Here is a 16,737-nt window from a genome sequence, read left to right as displayed (position 1 = left end):
AATTCTTCATTCAAGCTTCTGTTTTTTCGACGAAGAATATTTGTGAAATATTTCTTCAAACTTATGATTAAAATTCAAAAAAAATATTCTGACAAATCTAGAAAATCTGTAGAATCAAATTTAAATCTTATTTCAAAGTCTTTTGAATTTCTTTTAAAATTTTTGTTCTGGAAAATCTAGAAGAAATAATGATTTGTCTTTGTTAGAAATATAGCTTGGTCCAATTTGTTATATATTCTAACAAAGTGCAGATTGTATTTTAACCTATTTAAAACATGTCATCAAAATTCTAAAATTAATCTTAATCAGGAAAAATTACTAATGATGTTCCATAAATTCTTTTTTTAATTTTTTCAAAATGATTCAAATTAGCTAGTTTTTCTCTTCTTTTTTTCGGTTGAATTTTGAATTTTAAAGAGTCGAAATTGAAGATAAACTATGTTTCAAAATTTAATTGTCATTTTTTTCGTGTTTTCTCCTCTTTTAAACCGTTCAATTAAGTGTAAATATCATTAATTATTCATAATAACATAGAGTTAAAGGTAAATTGAGCAAATTGGCTATTTCTGGCAATTTATTTAAGTGTTTTGAAACTGGTAGCCCTTCGCATTAATCACTACCCAAGAAGTAGCTCCTATTTTTAGTGTTAATTTCCTTCAGCACTGCAGACACTGATCAGAATGTTGTCTGTCCTCATTTCAAATGGCAATGTAGATAATCACCTTCTCACATGGACAACAATAGTTTTGAATCAATATGTAAATATGCTGCAGAGCTATTTGAATGTATTCTGCCTTATCAGGTTGCCAACTTGCTCAGAGCAATAAAACCATATTGTGTACTTTAAATGTAGATGGCTTCTGGTACGTTCTCTTTATGTCAACACCCAGCAGACTTTAAAGTAGCAATAGAATGGAAAAACAAGTTGACTTTATATGCTTCATTGTATCCATTAAACAATACTTGGTTGTATTTACAATCCGCAAAGTGACGTTAAATGCCACAAATTCCATCGGCCGTTTGAAATATTCCACTCCAATTATCTTCAGCAATTTCCCTAGATTCTACCTCACTGTAGTAACGCTTCTGCACTCTGACCAGATTATTAGATCAGTCATACTGGGAATACTCAAAAAAAATGTTGTATGTATTTTGTGGGAAACAGATCAGAATCATATCCATATTTAAGTGTTACTTCTTTCTAAACTCCTATAGTCATATAAAGAATAGCTAGTATTCTTCCTTCTTTTGAGTCTCATAGTAAGGTGTTGGCCTTCTAGATCGGAATGTGTCAGAGTAGAGATAACTCGGAGTAGTCTAAACAAAGGGAGTGGGGGCGAGGGACAGAGGGAAGATCACGGGACTTCCGGGGGTTTGAGGGGAGACCGATCGGGACCGGGCTGGGGAACGCTGGTGTGCTAGACTGGTCTCACGTTTGTCCTCTAAGCTTGGAGAATAAACCACAAAATACCAACTGCTGCCTGTTGATTGAATATAAACATCAGCTTATTGCCATGAAAAGAATCTGGGAGAGACTAGCAATTTGAATTCCCCATTGGAGGAATGCTGGTCAACGCAACAATTTTTATTTTGTACTTGTCTTAATCTTTTTGATATGTTTTTCACTTTTCTCAACTTTTTTAAAAAAAAAAAAGCTTAACCAGGGACAAATGAGCCTGTAACTAGAGGTCTTATGTACTTTGACATGGCTTACCTATGTAGCAATGTTTCATTGTACTGTCCATGTCAAATAAATACATAAATATAAAAGTACAAATAAACGATATATATATTTGATAATAGCTTCAATACATAGGCAACTTATTTTTCCACTCTACTTCTACTTTAAAGGCTTACATTTCCTTTTTTAATTACATTTAATCTCATGATATGACTCATTTGCACCACGGGGAGAAACTTCTAAGTTTAGCAGCTATTATTTTGTACGTCTTATTTCTCAACCTGACAAGGGACCCTTAAGCTCCTAGTCCTATATTAGAAGCTCATTTTATTTCTGATCACCCCTTAAATTAATCACATTGCGTTCAGAATACATGTGACTTTTTCTTCCAATCAATCACTGGAGTCATTAGCTATCTTGGCAGCAAGAACAGCTGCTTTGTGATGAGCTGCCCGTGCTTCCAGATCACAGTAGAACAGTACCAGGACTTTTTGCTCTACAATGGTACTGTGTCAACTTGTCTCATTGATAAACGTTCAATCTAGAGGTGTAACTGTTGGATCTTCTTACGGTTTTGTGACTCAGTTCAGTTCAGTTCAGTTCAGACGTTGTTTATTTTTTGACAGCTCAGAATACCATATAAACCTACCATTACCATTTGTGGTTCTTACACACATATCTTGTACAATAAAATAAAAAGATGGCTTGAATAAAGTAATGCAACAACTCTTACATTTATTGATACAACACATCATTGAAACATTTGTCCTAGCATTTTATGTCAAAGCATAATGCTGATTATCTGCACACACAAGTTATTATTTCAACACTACAGTCTTAGAAGATGTCAATAGAAACTTGAAGAGGTTTATGATGCTACACTCCCTGAAATCTATGGTCTCCTTAACAAAAGCTAACTGACTAGCTTTAGCATTAGCGCAGTATTGTTCTGTACTTTTCACTTGGCCAATTAGAACAAAAGTATGCCACCTAACACGTCAAAGTCCTTTGGGAACTGCAGTGTTTTTGCACACTTGTGTTTGGAATGACAGCTTGGAGGTCTGAGTGAGAAACTTTCCTTCGATGAAAGCATTTCAGTCACACGTTTAATCCTAGATTCCATTTTTATTGGCCAATTTCATGGTTTTGTCAACATGGAAATATTCATAAAGTGTTGCATACTAATACAAACCAGTATGGTTAAGAATGAACAGTTTAAACATACTATAAATATAATTGTAATTAGGGCTGTCTATTCAATATTCGATTTGGAGGAGTCTTTTTGGACCTCACAGTCAAATGGTCAGACATTGAACCTTCGTATCCAAGTACCTGGTTGGGAGGCTACATCATTTGTGTTTGTAAACATTTGGGCGGTATAGCTCGGTTGGTAGAGCGGCCGTGCCAGCAACTTGAGGGTTCCAGGTTCGATCCCCGCTTCCGCCATCCTAGTCACTGCCGTTGTTTCCTTGGGCAAGACACTTTACCCACCTGCTCCCAGTGCCACCCACACTGCTTTAAATGTAACTTAGATATTGGGTTTCACTATGTAAAAGCGCTTTGAGTCACTAGAGAAAAGCGCTATATAAATATCATTCACTTTACCAATTCACTAAAAGACTTGTGCGCAGACTAGGGTTGTCTCCATAGCAATATTTTGGTACCGGTACCAAAATGTTTTTCGATACTTTTCTAAATAAAGGGGACCACAAAAAATGTCTTTATTGTAACAAAAAATGTTAGTGTACATGAAACATATGTTTATTATTGTCATTTAGTCCTTAAATAAAATGTTGAACATACTAGACAACTTGTCTTTTAGTAGTAAGTAAACAAACAAAGACTCCTAATTAGTCTGCAGTAACATATTGTGTCATTTATACACCTATTATTTTGTACATATTATGAGGGACAAACTGTAAAAAGTGATTATTAATCTACTTGTTCATTTACTGTTAATTTCTGCTTATTTTCTCTTTCAACATGTTCTATCTACACTTCTGTTAAAATGTAATAATCACTTATTCTTCTCTTCTTTGATACTTTACATGAGTTTTGGATGATACCACACATTTAGGTATGGATCCGATACCAAGTAGTTACAGGATCATACATTGGTCATATTCAAAGTTTTTAAAATTTCCTGACTTTATAAACATAATATGAATTTTGAAAAAAGGAAGAAAAAAAATCAGACTAGATATCCCCTTGTGCTTGGTATCATTACAGTGGATGTCAGGTGTAGATCCACCCATGGCATTTGTTTACATTGTGACGCCGGTGAGCTATTGTATCCTCCTACGGTGTGTAGTGAAGCATGTTTAGCTATTCCTCGTCCTCTAGTGATAATGATACTTGTAAGAAACATACTTTATTTGTCGCCATGGAGGCCAGGATTAGTGATTTAGAAGTAGCTAAAACACTGTGGATGGATGTTAGCTGCTAACTAGCTAGCCATGTCTTAAAGCAGCTCTTCCTGAGGGTGTTTCAGTGTTATAATAACTTCACCTTTATCTTTACTTTTTACACCAAAATGCGTCCATTCTCCCTTTTCTGTGTCTGCTTGTAAGTACTCTGTGTGCGCGCGCTGCCGAACATGCTCCTCTGCTCGTAAAACCAGCAGTGTCACCACGTGGGGGTACTTTTTAGAGGCAACTGGCTGGTCGAAAATTGCAAACGCGTGGCAACTTACCCTGTAAGTGTAGCTCTCTGCTTGTAAAGGTAATGATCCTTCCACTGATTCATATACAGATGACTCTCTTTAGTCATGTTGGATGTCTTGTCGGCAAAGTGTCACTAAACAATCCATGTTTATCGGAGTATTTTAGCCTTTTTTTAAGTGGAAAAAGTTGCAGATGAAATATTTATGTTCACTTTAATGAAAATCTATTTATTTTATATTTGAAAGAATCCCCTTATAGCGGCTAATTAACATCATGTGACATTATCCTGTTAACTAGTAAGTGTGGTGTTTATTTCACTCCTAAAAAACTATGGCTGATAGTTGATTATGAGCTCGACTATGACAGCGTTCAGTTTAGTAATGCAAATATAAAACATATTTTGGTAAATACAATTGTAATATCACAATACCCTTAACTGGGATTTGAACCAAATGAGTTGCTTTGTTAGGTGAGTGTTGTCAACTACTGTGCTATCCAGCCAATCATTGTGTGTCGATGTCTGTTGGCCAGAGGCATGTCTGCAGGTGCTTGAGTAACCAAGCAGCTGTCAATCACACTATTATTGATCCTCTCACCAGGAACACTTCTGCTTCTCTGCATTACCAACTGCAAAAGTGAAATACTGCTGTGACTTTTGACCTGTTGTTTGCAAAAAACTATACATGTGAATATTGATGAAGCTGGCAGCCGATACAGGAAAATAAAATACGGAACATATACAGTATGTTACACTTTTAAGTAAATACAATAAATGAATAATGAAATAAATAAATAAATATAAATACATTATTAATAAATACATAAATAAATAATAAAATAAATAAATAGTACAATAAATAAATAATAAAATACAGAACATTATGTTACACTTTTAAATAAATACAATAAATGAATAATAAAATAAATAAATAAATATAAATACATTAATTAATAAATACATAAATAAATAATAAAATAAATAAATAAAATAAATAAATAATAAAATACAGAACATTATGTTACACTTTTAGTGTGAAAAGCCCCGAGCTTTATTCCAGTTAAGATGAGATTGAACTTTTCTTTTTCAAAGAATTGCAGCAAAAGTGAACCCTCGATGTAGAGTAGTAGCATGCACAACTGGAATAACACCTTCCACATTGTGCTGACACACATGGACTGTCCCACTTTTCATTCTGGGGCAAGGAGAACTAAACATGATATCATTCATGACCGCGTGACAAGACGTGTAAATAAATCACTAACTAAAGATCATCTCATTTGAAATGTAAAGTGCATATTTGCTTATCAGGATATGCACCAACATTGAACTTTATCTTCCTCAACACAGTCTCTGTTAGATATCATTCTGTTTTGTAGTCGTTTTTACACCCCCATACGATACTGACAGTGGATGTTGGTCCAATATCAGCAAAGGAAACAAGTATCCGAATATATCAGCTTGTATCTAAAATCTCTGATATAAAGTAAGTGCTCTGACACAAGCAGTCCTGCAGCGTGTTTACTTGTGTGTGATATCATGTGCGATACAAGCAGTCCTGCAGCGTGTTTACTTGTGTGTGATATCATGTGCGATACAAGCAGTCCTGCAGCGTGTTTACTTGTGTGTGATATCATGTGCGACACAAGCAGTCCTGCAGCGTGTTTACTTGTGTGTGATATCATGTGCGACACAAGCAGTCCTGCAGCGTGTTTGCTTGTGTGTGATATCATGTGCGATGCAAGCAGTCCTGCAGCGTGTTTACTTGTGTGTGATATCATGTGCGATACAAGCAGTCCTGCAGCGTGTTTACTTGTGTGTGATATCATGTGCGATACAAGCAGTCATGCAGCGTGTTTACTTGTGTGTGATATCATGTGCGATACAAGCAGTCCTGCAGTGTGTTTACTTGTGTGTGACATCATGTGCGATACAAGTAGTCCTGCAGCGTGTTTACTTGTGTGTGATATCATGTGCGATACAAGCAGTCTTGCAGCGTGTTTACTTGTGTGATATCATGTGCGATACAAGGAGACCTGCAGTGTGTTTACTTGTGTGTGACATCATGTGCGATACAAGCAGTCCTGCAGCGTGTTTACTTGTGTGTGATATCATGTGCGACACAAGCAGTCCTGCAGCGTGTTTACTTGTGTGTGATATCATGTGCGATACAAGCAGTCCTGCAGCGTGTTTACTTATGTGTGATATCATGTGCGATACAAGCAGTCCTGCAGTGTGTTTACTTGTGTGTGACATCATGTGCGATACAAGCAGTCCTGCAGCGTGTTTGCTTGTGTGTGACATCATGTGCGATACAAGCAGTCCTGCAGCGTGTTTACTTGTGTGTGACATCATGTGCGATACAAGCAGTCCTGCAGCGTGTTTACTTGTGTGTGATATCATGTGCGACACAAGCAGTCCTGCAGTGTGTTTACTTGTACAAAGTTGGACAACCAGTTAACACCTAAATGTCCTCCAATAAGCACACAATTTCTTCTATTTTACTAAAGGTAGACATGCAAGGCTATAGGCTACTAGAACTAGCAGCTACACAACAGCTAAGCACACAAGCTAGACAAATGTAATAATCAATAAACATTAAAACAGCACACGTGTCTATATATAAACAAGTATTTAATCATTATAGTTGAATATTACTTACACATACAAACTCTCCAAGGCAGAAGCGTACCACAAAGTATCCAGTAACAAACGTGTCTGCATCATTCAATTTACTGCGTAATGAGATTAACTTCATGAATTATTGTGACCACTAAGTGTCACCAAAAAAAACAATTACCCCTCCACTTTAATTTAAAGACAGCATATAATCCATTCCAGGCGGTTAATGATAAATAGTTTAGTGTTTTCATACCAACCATTGTTCTGTCTGACTCATTTCACTTGATCAAACCCTTTCTAACATTCCACACTACTAAGTAATACAAGTGTGTACTATGATTTGAGCTGTTACTGTATTGGACTAATATTAATACCGGTCTAACATCAGAATTGAAAAGCTCAGACTAACCTCCTCAAACCTCCAAGGACAAAGCTACGAACAATGGGAGACCCCGCTCCCAGTCTGTGGAACGCTCTCCCTGACCACCTGAGGGCACCACAGTCTGTGGATGTTTTTAAAAAAGGCTTAAAAACTAGAGATGTCCGATAATATCGGTCTGCCGATATTATCGGCCGATAAATGCGTTAAAATGTAATATCGGAAATTATCGGTATCGTTTTTTTTATTATCAGTATCGTTTTTTGTTTTTTTTTTGTTTTTTTTTATTAAATCCACATAAAAAACACAAGATACACTTACAATTAGTGCACCAACCCAAAAAACCTCCCTCCCCCCATTTCTTTCTGTTATCAATATTGTGGTTCCTACATTATATATCAATATATATCAATACAGTCTGCAAGGGATACAGTCCGTAAGCACACATGATTGTGCGTGCTGCTGCTCCACTAATAGTACTAACCTTTAACACTTCATTTGACTCATTTTCATTCATTACTAGTTTCTATGTAACTGTTTTTATATTGTTTTACTTTCTTTTTTATTCAAGAAAATGTTTTTAATTTATTTATCTTATTTTATTTCATTCATTTTTTTGAAAAAGTACCTTATCTTCACCATACCTGGTTGTCCAAATTAGGCATAATAATGTGTTAATTCCACGACTGCATATATCGGTTGATATCGGTATCGGTTGATATCGGTATCGGTAATTAAAGAGTTGGACAATATCGGAATATCGGATATCGGCAAAAAGCCCTTATCGGACATCCCTAATTTGAGCTGTTACTGTATTGGACTAATATTAATATCGGTCTAACATTAGAATTGAAAAGCTCAGACTAACCTCCTCCAACCTCCAAGGACAAAGCTACGAACAATGGGAGACCCCGCTCCCGGTCTGTGGAACGCTCTCCCTGACCACCTGAGGGCACCACAGTCTGTGGATGTTTTTAAAAAAGGCTTAAAAACTAGAGATGTCCGATAATATTGGTCTGCCGATATTATCGGCCGATAAATGCGTTAAAATGTAATATCGGAAATTATCGGTATCGATTTTTGTATTATCAGTATCGTTTCTTTTTTTTGTTTTTTTGTTTTTTTGTATTAAATCCACATAAAAAACACAAGATACACTTACAATTAGTGCACCAACCCAAAAAACCTCCCTCCCCCATTTACACTCATTCACACAAAAGGGTTGTTTCTTTCTGTTATTAATATTGTGGTTCCTACATTATATATCACTATATATCAATACAGTCTGCAAGGGATACAGTCCGTAAGCACACATGATTGTGCGTGCTGCTGCTCCACTAATAGTACTAACCTTTAACACTTCATTTTACAAATGTTCATTAATTACTAGTTTCTATGTAACTGTTTTTATATTGTTTTACTTTCTTTTTTATTCAAGAAAATGTTTTTAATTTATTTAGCTTATTTTACTAATTTTTTTAAAAAGGACCTTATCTTCACCATACCTGGTTGTCCAAATTAGGCATAATAATGTGTTAATTCCACGACTGCATATATCGGTTGATATCGGTATCGGTTGATAGCGGTGTCGGTAATTAAAGAGTTGGACAATATCGGAATATCGGATATCGGCAAAAAGCCATTATCGGACATCCCTAATTTGAGCTGTTACTGTATTGGACTAATATTAATATCGGTCTAACATTAGAATTGAAAAGCTCAGACTAACCTCCTCCAACCTCCAAGGACAAAGCTACGAACAATGGGAGACCCCGCTCCCGGTCTGTGGAACGCTCTCCCTGACCACCTGAGGGCACCACAGTCTGTGGATGTTTTTAAAAAAGGCTTAAAAACTAGAGATGTCCGATAATATCGGTCTGCCGATATTATCGGCCGATAAATGCGTTAAAATGTAATATCGGAAATTATCGGTATCGATTTTTGTATTATCAGTATCGTTTCTTTTTTTTTTTCTTTTTTTTTTGTATTAAATCCACATAAAAAACACAAGATACACTTACAATTAGTGCACCAACCCAAAAAACCTCCCTCCCCAATTTACACTCATTCACACAAAAGGGTTGTTTCTTTCTGTTATTAATATTCTGCTTCCTACATTATATATCAATATATATCAATACAGTCTGCAAGGGATACAGTCCGTAAGCACACATGATTGTGCGTGCTGCTGCTGCTCCACTAATAGTACTAACCTTTAACACTTCATTTGACTCATTTTCATTCATTACTAGTTTCTATGTAACTGTTTTTATATTGTTTTACTTTCTTTTTTATTCAAGAAAATGTTTTTAATTTATTTATGTTATTTTATTTCATTCATTTTTTTAAAAAGTACCTTATCTTCACCATACCTGGTTGTCCAAATTAGGCATAATAATGTGTTAATTCCGCGACTGCATATATCGGTTGATATCGGTATCGGTTGATAGCGGTATCGGTAATTAAAGAGTTGGACAATATCGGCATATCGGATATCGGCAAAAAGCCATTATCGGACATCCCTAATTTGAGCTGTTACTGTATTGGACTAATATTAATATCGGTCTAACATTAGAATTGAAAAGCTCAGACTAACCTCCTCCAACCTCCAAGGACAAAGCTACGAACAATGGGAGACCCCGCTCCCGGTCTGTGGAACGCTCTCCCTGACCACCTGAGGGCACCACAGACTGTGGATGCTTTTTAAAAAAGGCTTAAAAACCCTTCTTTTTTGAAAAAGCCTTTTTTTTTTTCTTTTTTTAGATACATGCATACTAGTTCTAGCTATTAAGCTGTTCTAGTTTTTATTTGTATTATCTTTTAATTTTTTATTTTTTTATACACTGTAGCACTTTGAGGTTGTTTGCTCAATGTAAAGTGCTTTTTTACAAATAAAATCTATTATTATTATTATTATTAAAAGTCGTATCGGGACATTCTTAGTTTTTACTGAGTTGTGTTGATATTTTGCCTGTCAGGTGTCGCCACAGAAAGTTAATCGCAGGATTTTCTTGGCTTAGTATTACTTTTTACAGCGGATTACCTCCCATTTATCCAGGATTGGTGCCGTTATTCACATAACGTCAGACCAAGACCAACCTAAAAATGATTTGGGATGATGTAATCGTATGTTTCTGGCCACCTGATGAATGTCCAATATCCCGTGGCGCTGGAAGTCTCCGGCTCATTAAGTGCCAAAAGCTCCATGTCACGCCTTCCAAAATGACCTCAAATGAAGTCAAGTTTTCAGGACGTTAAGTAGCGAGAGTGAGACGTAATGGTACTCTCCACACCTCGCAGGTGCGTGCTATCATTGTAAAACAAAATCGCGGGCTTGGTTATCCTCCTAATGGAGACACGGGCGGACCTCTGATTAAAATGTCAGTGCCACCAAAGCGAAACCTCACTCTGACCTGCCTGAATTTGAATTAATGAGCTATTTAGGCAGCACTTTTCTTCTCTCCCCCCCGGCCTACTTGCCCAGCGCTACAGTGCTGTGATTATCCTAAGCTGTCGAGTGCATTTGTGGCCATTAATTTTCATCTGACACTAAGTAGGCAGGCTCATATTCTGCTGCTCGCATGCTGAGGGTCAGCAGTCACTTTGATCTGACGGACACGTTGACGTCTACTCACACAGCAGGTACTACTAGCCACGTTATAGCGAGGGAAACACTGGCTCTTGTGCTATTTGTAGCTACAAAAGCCAAAAGCAGTGAAGTTGTCACGTTGTGAAAAAGGTAAATAAAAAGAGAATACAACAAATCCTTTTCAACGTATATTCAATTGAATAGACTGCAAAGACAAGATATTTCATGTTCACACTGAGAAACTTTATTTGCTGCAATTATTAGCTCAGTTGGAATTTGATGCCTGCGACATGTTTCAAAAAAGCTGGCACGAGCGGCAAAAAAGAGTGAGAAAGTCGAGGAATGCTCATCAAAGACTTATTTGGAACATCCCCCAGGTGAACAGGCTAATTGGGAACAGGTGGGTGCCATGATTGGGTATAAAAGCAGCTTCCATGAAATGCTCAGTCGTTCACAAACAAGGACGGGGGCGAGGGTCACCACTTTGTCAACAAATGCCTCAGCAAATTGTTGAAGAACAACATTTCTCAAGGAATTTAGGGATTTCACCATCTGCGCTCCGTAATATCATCAAAAGGTTCGGAAAATCTGGAGAAATCACTGCACGTAAGCAGCTAAGCCCGTGACCTTCCATCCCTCAGGCTGTACTGCATCAACAAGCAACATCTGTGTGTAAAGGATATCACCACATGTGCTCAGGAACACTTCAGAAACCCACTGTCAGTAACTACAGTCGTTCACAAACAAGGACGGGGCGAGGGTCACCACTTTGTCAACAAATGCCTGAGCAAATTGTTGAAGAACAACATTTCTCAAGGAATTTAGGGATTTCACCATCTACGTTCAATAATATCATCAAAAGGTTCAGAGAATGTGGAGAAATCACTGCAGGTAAGCCACGATATTACGCACCTTGGATCCCTCAGGCGGTACTGCATCAAAAAAACGACATCGGTGTGTAAAGGATATCAGGAACACTTCAGAAAACCACCGTCAGTAACTACAGTTGCTCGCTACATCTGTAAGTGCAAGTTCAAACTCTACTATGCAAAGCCAAAGCCATTTATCAACAACACCCAGAAACGCTTCGCTGGGCCCGAGCTCATCTAAGATGGACTGATACAAAGTGGAAAACTGTTCTGTGGTCTGACGAGTCCACATTTCCAATTGTTTTTGGAAACTGTGGATGTCGTGTCCTCCGGACCAAAGAGGAAAAGAACCATCCGGATTGTTCTAGGGTGAAAGTGTAAAAGGCAGCATGTGTGATGGTATGGGGGTGTATTAGTGGCCAAGACATGGGTAACTTACACGTCTGTGAAGGCACCATTAATGCTGAAAGGTACATACAGCTTTTGGAGCAACATATGTTGCCATCCAAGCAACGTTACCATGGACGCCCCTGCTTATTTCAGCAAGGCAATGCCAAGCCACATTCTTAGACAAAGTTTAAAGGCCTACTGAAATGATTTTTTTTTATTTAAACGGGAATAGCAGATCCATTCTATGTGTCATACTTGATCATTTCGCGATATTGCCATATTTTTGCTGAAAGGATTTAGTAGAGAAAATCGACGATAAAGTTCGCAACTTTTGCTCGCTGATAAAAAAAAAGCCTTGCCTGTAGCGGAAGTAGCGTGACGTCACAGGAGCTAGTATTCCTCACAATTCCCCGTTGTTTACAATGGAGCGAGAGAGATTCGGACCGAGAAAGTGACGATTACCCCATTAATTTGAGCCAGGATGAAAGATTTGCAGATGAGGAACGTTACAGTGAAGGACTAGAGAGGCAGTGCAGGACGTATCTTTTTTCGCTCTGACCGTAACTTAGGTACAAGCTGGCTCATTGGATTCCAAACTCTCTCCTTTTTCTATTGTAGATCACAGATTTGTATTTTAAACCACCTGGGATACTATATCCTCTTGAAAATGAGAGTCGAGAACGCGAAATGGACATTCAGTGCCTTTTATCTCCACGACAATACATCGGCGAAATGCTTTAGCTACGAGCTAACGTGATAGCATCGTGCTTTAACTGCATATAGAAACAAAAGAAATAAACCCCTGACTGGAAGGATAGATAGAAAATCAACAATACTATTAAACCGTGGACATGTAAATACACGGTTAATGCTTTCCAGGCTGGCGAAGGTTAACAATGCTGTGCTAACGACGCCATTGAAGCTAACTTAGCAACCGCACTTCACAGAGCTATGCTGAAAACATTAGCTCTCCACCTACGCCAGCCAGCCCTCATCTGCTCATCAACACCCGTGCTCACCTGCGTTCCAGCGATCGGCGGAAGGACGAAGGACTTCACCCGATGCGTTTGGCGGCCCGGAGACGTAGGAAGTCAAGGTGAAGTCGGCGGCTAGCGCGGCTAGCGCTCCAACAAAGTCCTCCTGGTTGTGTTGCTGTAGTCCGCTGCTAATACACTGATCCCACCTACAACTGTCTTCTTTGCAGCCTTCATTGTTCATTAAAAAAATTGCAAAAGATGTCCAGAATACTGTGGAATTATGAAATGAAAACAGAGCTTTTTGTATAGGATTCTACGGGTACCATAACTTCCGTTACTCGGACTTCGTCACGCGCATACGTCATCATACCGCGATGTTTCAGCCGGATATTTCCCGGGAATTTTAAAATGTCACTTTATAAGTTAACCCGGCCGTATTGGCATGTGTTGCAATGTTAAGATTTCATCATTGATATATAAACTATCAGACTGCGTGGTCGCTAGTAGTGGCTTTCAGTAGGCCTTTAATGATCCAAAAGAGAAAGTATTCCACACAGTAGCTCAGTTACAAAGGATGGAAAGGATAATGCACACAAGGGCACAAGAGGGGGAATACAAAAGGTATAAAGTAGACTAAAAATTCTTCATGTGTTACAACAGCGTGGCTTCATAGTAAAAGAGTGCTGGTACTAGACTGGCCTGCCTGTAGTCCAGACATTGCAAATATGGAGGCTAAAATATGAGAAGGGAGACTGTTGAACAATTTAAGCTGTACATCAAGCAAGAATGGGAAAGAATTCCACTTCAAAAATGTGTCTCCTCACTTCCCAAACCTTTACTGAGTGTTGTTCAAAGGAAAGGCCATGTAACACAGTGGTGAACATGCCTTTTTTGACATGTGTTGCTGCCATTCAATTGCAAAAAAATAACAAAGTTTCTCAGTGTGAACATGAAATATCTTGTCTTTGCAGTCTATTCAATTGAATATAAGTTGAAAAGGATTTGTTGTATTCTCTTTTTATTGAGCATTTACACAACGTGACAACTTCACTGGGTTTGGGGGTTTTGTGTTGCTGAACAAAGAACACGCTATGAGTGTCCATAAACATTTCAATTTGACAGCTGCTGTGTGAGCACAGAAGGTGACTCTCCTTTTGAGAAGACACAAAAGCCAGTGGATTTATGCGTGTGAGGAAGAAAGCAACTTAAGCATGGAGAGCAAATCACTGGATGATGTGCCAGAGGCTTTCACGGCCGTGCTTTATTGTGGCCATTCAGGAGGACGACAAAGCTCCGCGACCAATAGCTTTGACACTCCAGTCAGTGATACAAACATCAGCTTTTGTGTGTCCAACCACAGACACACTCCATGATCGATCTCATGGCAGTCCAATCTGTCAGCTGGCAAATATCACTCAGCACTTGGACGAATACATTCCACAACCTTCATCAGCGTTGTACACCTTTTCTTCTTACATTCACAGTTTATATATTTGACCTACAGCAATGTTTGGGCCGCCAAAAATAAGTTTCTCAGCTTATGGTTAGACTTTTCCACCACTTGTGGCAGTGATGACAATATCACACACCAAATGTGTGGAGCTAAAACCACAAAAATGATGACTAAATTGCTAAAGCTGTATTTTCATTTGCACTTGAAGTTTGACAGCTTATATAAAAAGTAGGGATGTCCGATAATGGCTTTTTGCCGATATCCGATATGCCGATATTGTCCGACTTTTTAATTACCGATGCCGATATCAACCGATACAGTGTATAAAAAAATTAAAAGATAATACAAATAAAAACTAAAACAGCTTAATAGCTAGAACTAGTATGCATGTATCTAAAAAAAGAAGGGAAAAAAAGGCTTTTTCAAAAAGAAGGGTTTTTAAGCCTTTTTTAAAAGCATCCACAGTCTGTGGTGCCCTCAGGTGGTCAGGGAGAGCGTTCCACAGACTGGGAGCGGGGTCTCCCATTGTTCGTAGCTTTGTCCTTGGAGGTTGGAGGAGGTTAGTCTGAGCTTTTCAATTCTAATGTTAGACCGATATTAATATTAGTCCAATACAGTAACAGCTCAAATTAGGGATGTCCGATAATGGCTTTTTGCCGATATCCGATATGCCGATATTGTCCAACTTTTTAATTACCGATGCCGATATCAACCGATACAGTGTATAAAAAAATAAAAAATTGAAAGATAATACAAATAAAAACTAAAACAGCTTAATAGCTAGAACTAGTATGCATGTATCTAAAAAAAGAAGAAAAAAAAAGGCTTTTTCAAAAAGAAGGGTTTTTAAGCCTTTTTTAAAAGCATCCACAGTCTGTGGTGCCCTCAGGTGGTCAGGGAGAGCGTTCCACAGACTGGGAGCGGGGTCTCCCATTGTTCGTAGCTTTGTCCTTGGAGGTTGGAGGAGGTTAGTCTGAGCTTTTCAATTATAATGTTAGACCGATATTAATATTAGTCCAATACAGTAACAGCTCAAATTAGGGATGTCCGATACTGGCTTTTTGCCGATATTGTCCAACTTTTTAATTACCGATGCCGATATCAACCGATACAGTGTATAAAAAAATACAAAATTAAAAGATAATACAAATAAAAACTAGAACAGCTTAATAGCTAGAACTAGTATGCATGTATCTAAAAAAAGAAAGAAAAAAAAGGCTTTTTCAAAAAGAAGGGTTTTTAAGCCTTTTTTAAAAGCATCCACAGTCTGTGGTGCCCTCAGGTGGTCAGGGAGAGCGTTCCACAGACTGGGAGCGGGGTCTCCCATTGTTCGTAGCTTTGTCCTTGGAGGTTGGAGGAGGTTAGTCTGAGCTTTTCAATTCTAATGTTAGACCGATATTAATATTAGTCCAATACAGTAACAGCTCAAATTAGGGATGTCCGATAATGGCGTTTTGCCGATATCCGATATGCCGATATTGTCCAACTTTTTAATTACCGATGCCGATATCAACCGATACAGTGTATAAAAAAATAAAAAATTAAAAGATAATACAAATAAAAACTAGAACACCTTAATAGCTAGAACTAGTATGCATGTATCTAAAAAAAGAAGAAAAAAAAAGGCTTTTTCAAAAAGAAGGGTTTTTAAGCCTTTTTTAAAAGCATCCACAGTCTGTGGTGCCCTCAGGTGGTCAGGGAGAGCGTTCCACAGACCGGGAGCGGGGTCTCCCATTGTTCGTAGCTTTGTCCTTCGAGGTTGGAGGAGGTTAGTCTGAGCTTTTCAATTCTAATGTTAGACCGATATTAATATTAGTCCAATACAGTAACAGCTCAAATTAGGGATGTCCGATAATGGCTTTTTGCCGATATCCGATATGCCGATATTGTCCAACTCTTTAATTACCGATGCCGATATCAACCGATACAGTGTATAAAAAATTAAAAGATAATACAAATAAAAACTAGAACAGCTTAATAGCTAGAACTAGTATGCATGTATCTAAAAAAAGAAGAAAAAAAAGGCTTTTTCAAAAAGAAGGGTTTTTAAGCCTTTTTTAAAAGCATCCACAGTCTGTGGTGCCCTCAGGTGGTCAGGGAGAGCGTTCCACAGACC

At 38.0% G+C, this 16,737-nt stretch overlaps 1 long non-coding RNA gene across 1 annotated transcript in view; it reads left to right on the top strand.

Moving 5' to 3' along the window:
• The window catches only part of LOC133635909 (uncharacterized), a 397,010-nt gene that overhangs the window by 297,039 nt on the left and 83,234 nt on the right, over nucleotides 1-16,737 (top strand). The gene's annotated exons all lie outside the window — the stretch shown is intronic.

This window comes from Entelurus aequoreus, linkage group LG20, assembly GCF_033978785.1.
Source record: "Entelurus aequoreus isolate RoL-2023_Sb linkage group LG20, RoL_Eaeq_v1.1, whole genome shotgun sequence".
NCBI classification, from domain to species: Eukaryota; Metazoa; Chordata; class Actinopteri; order Syngnathiformes; family Syngnathidae; genus Entelurus; species Entelurus aequoreus.
Note: the sequence above shows the minus strand (reverse complement) of the source record. Positions and strands in the feature narration are given on the sequence as shown.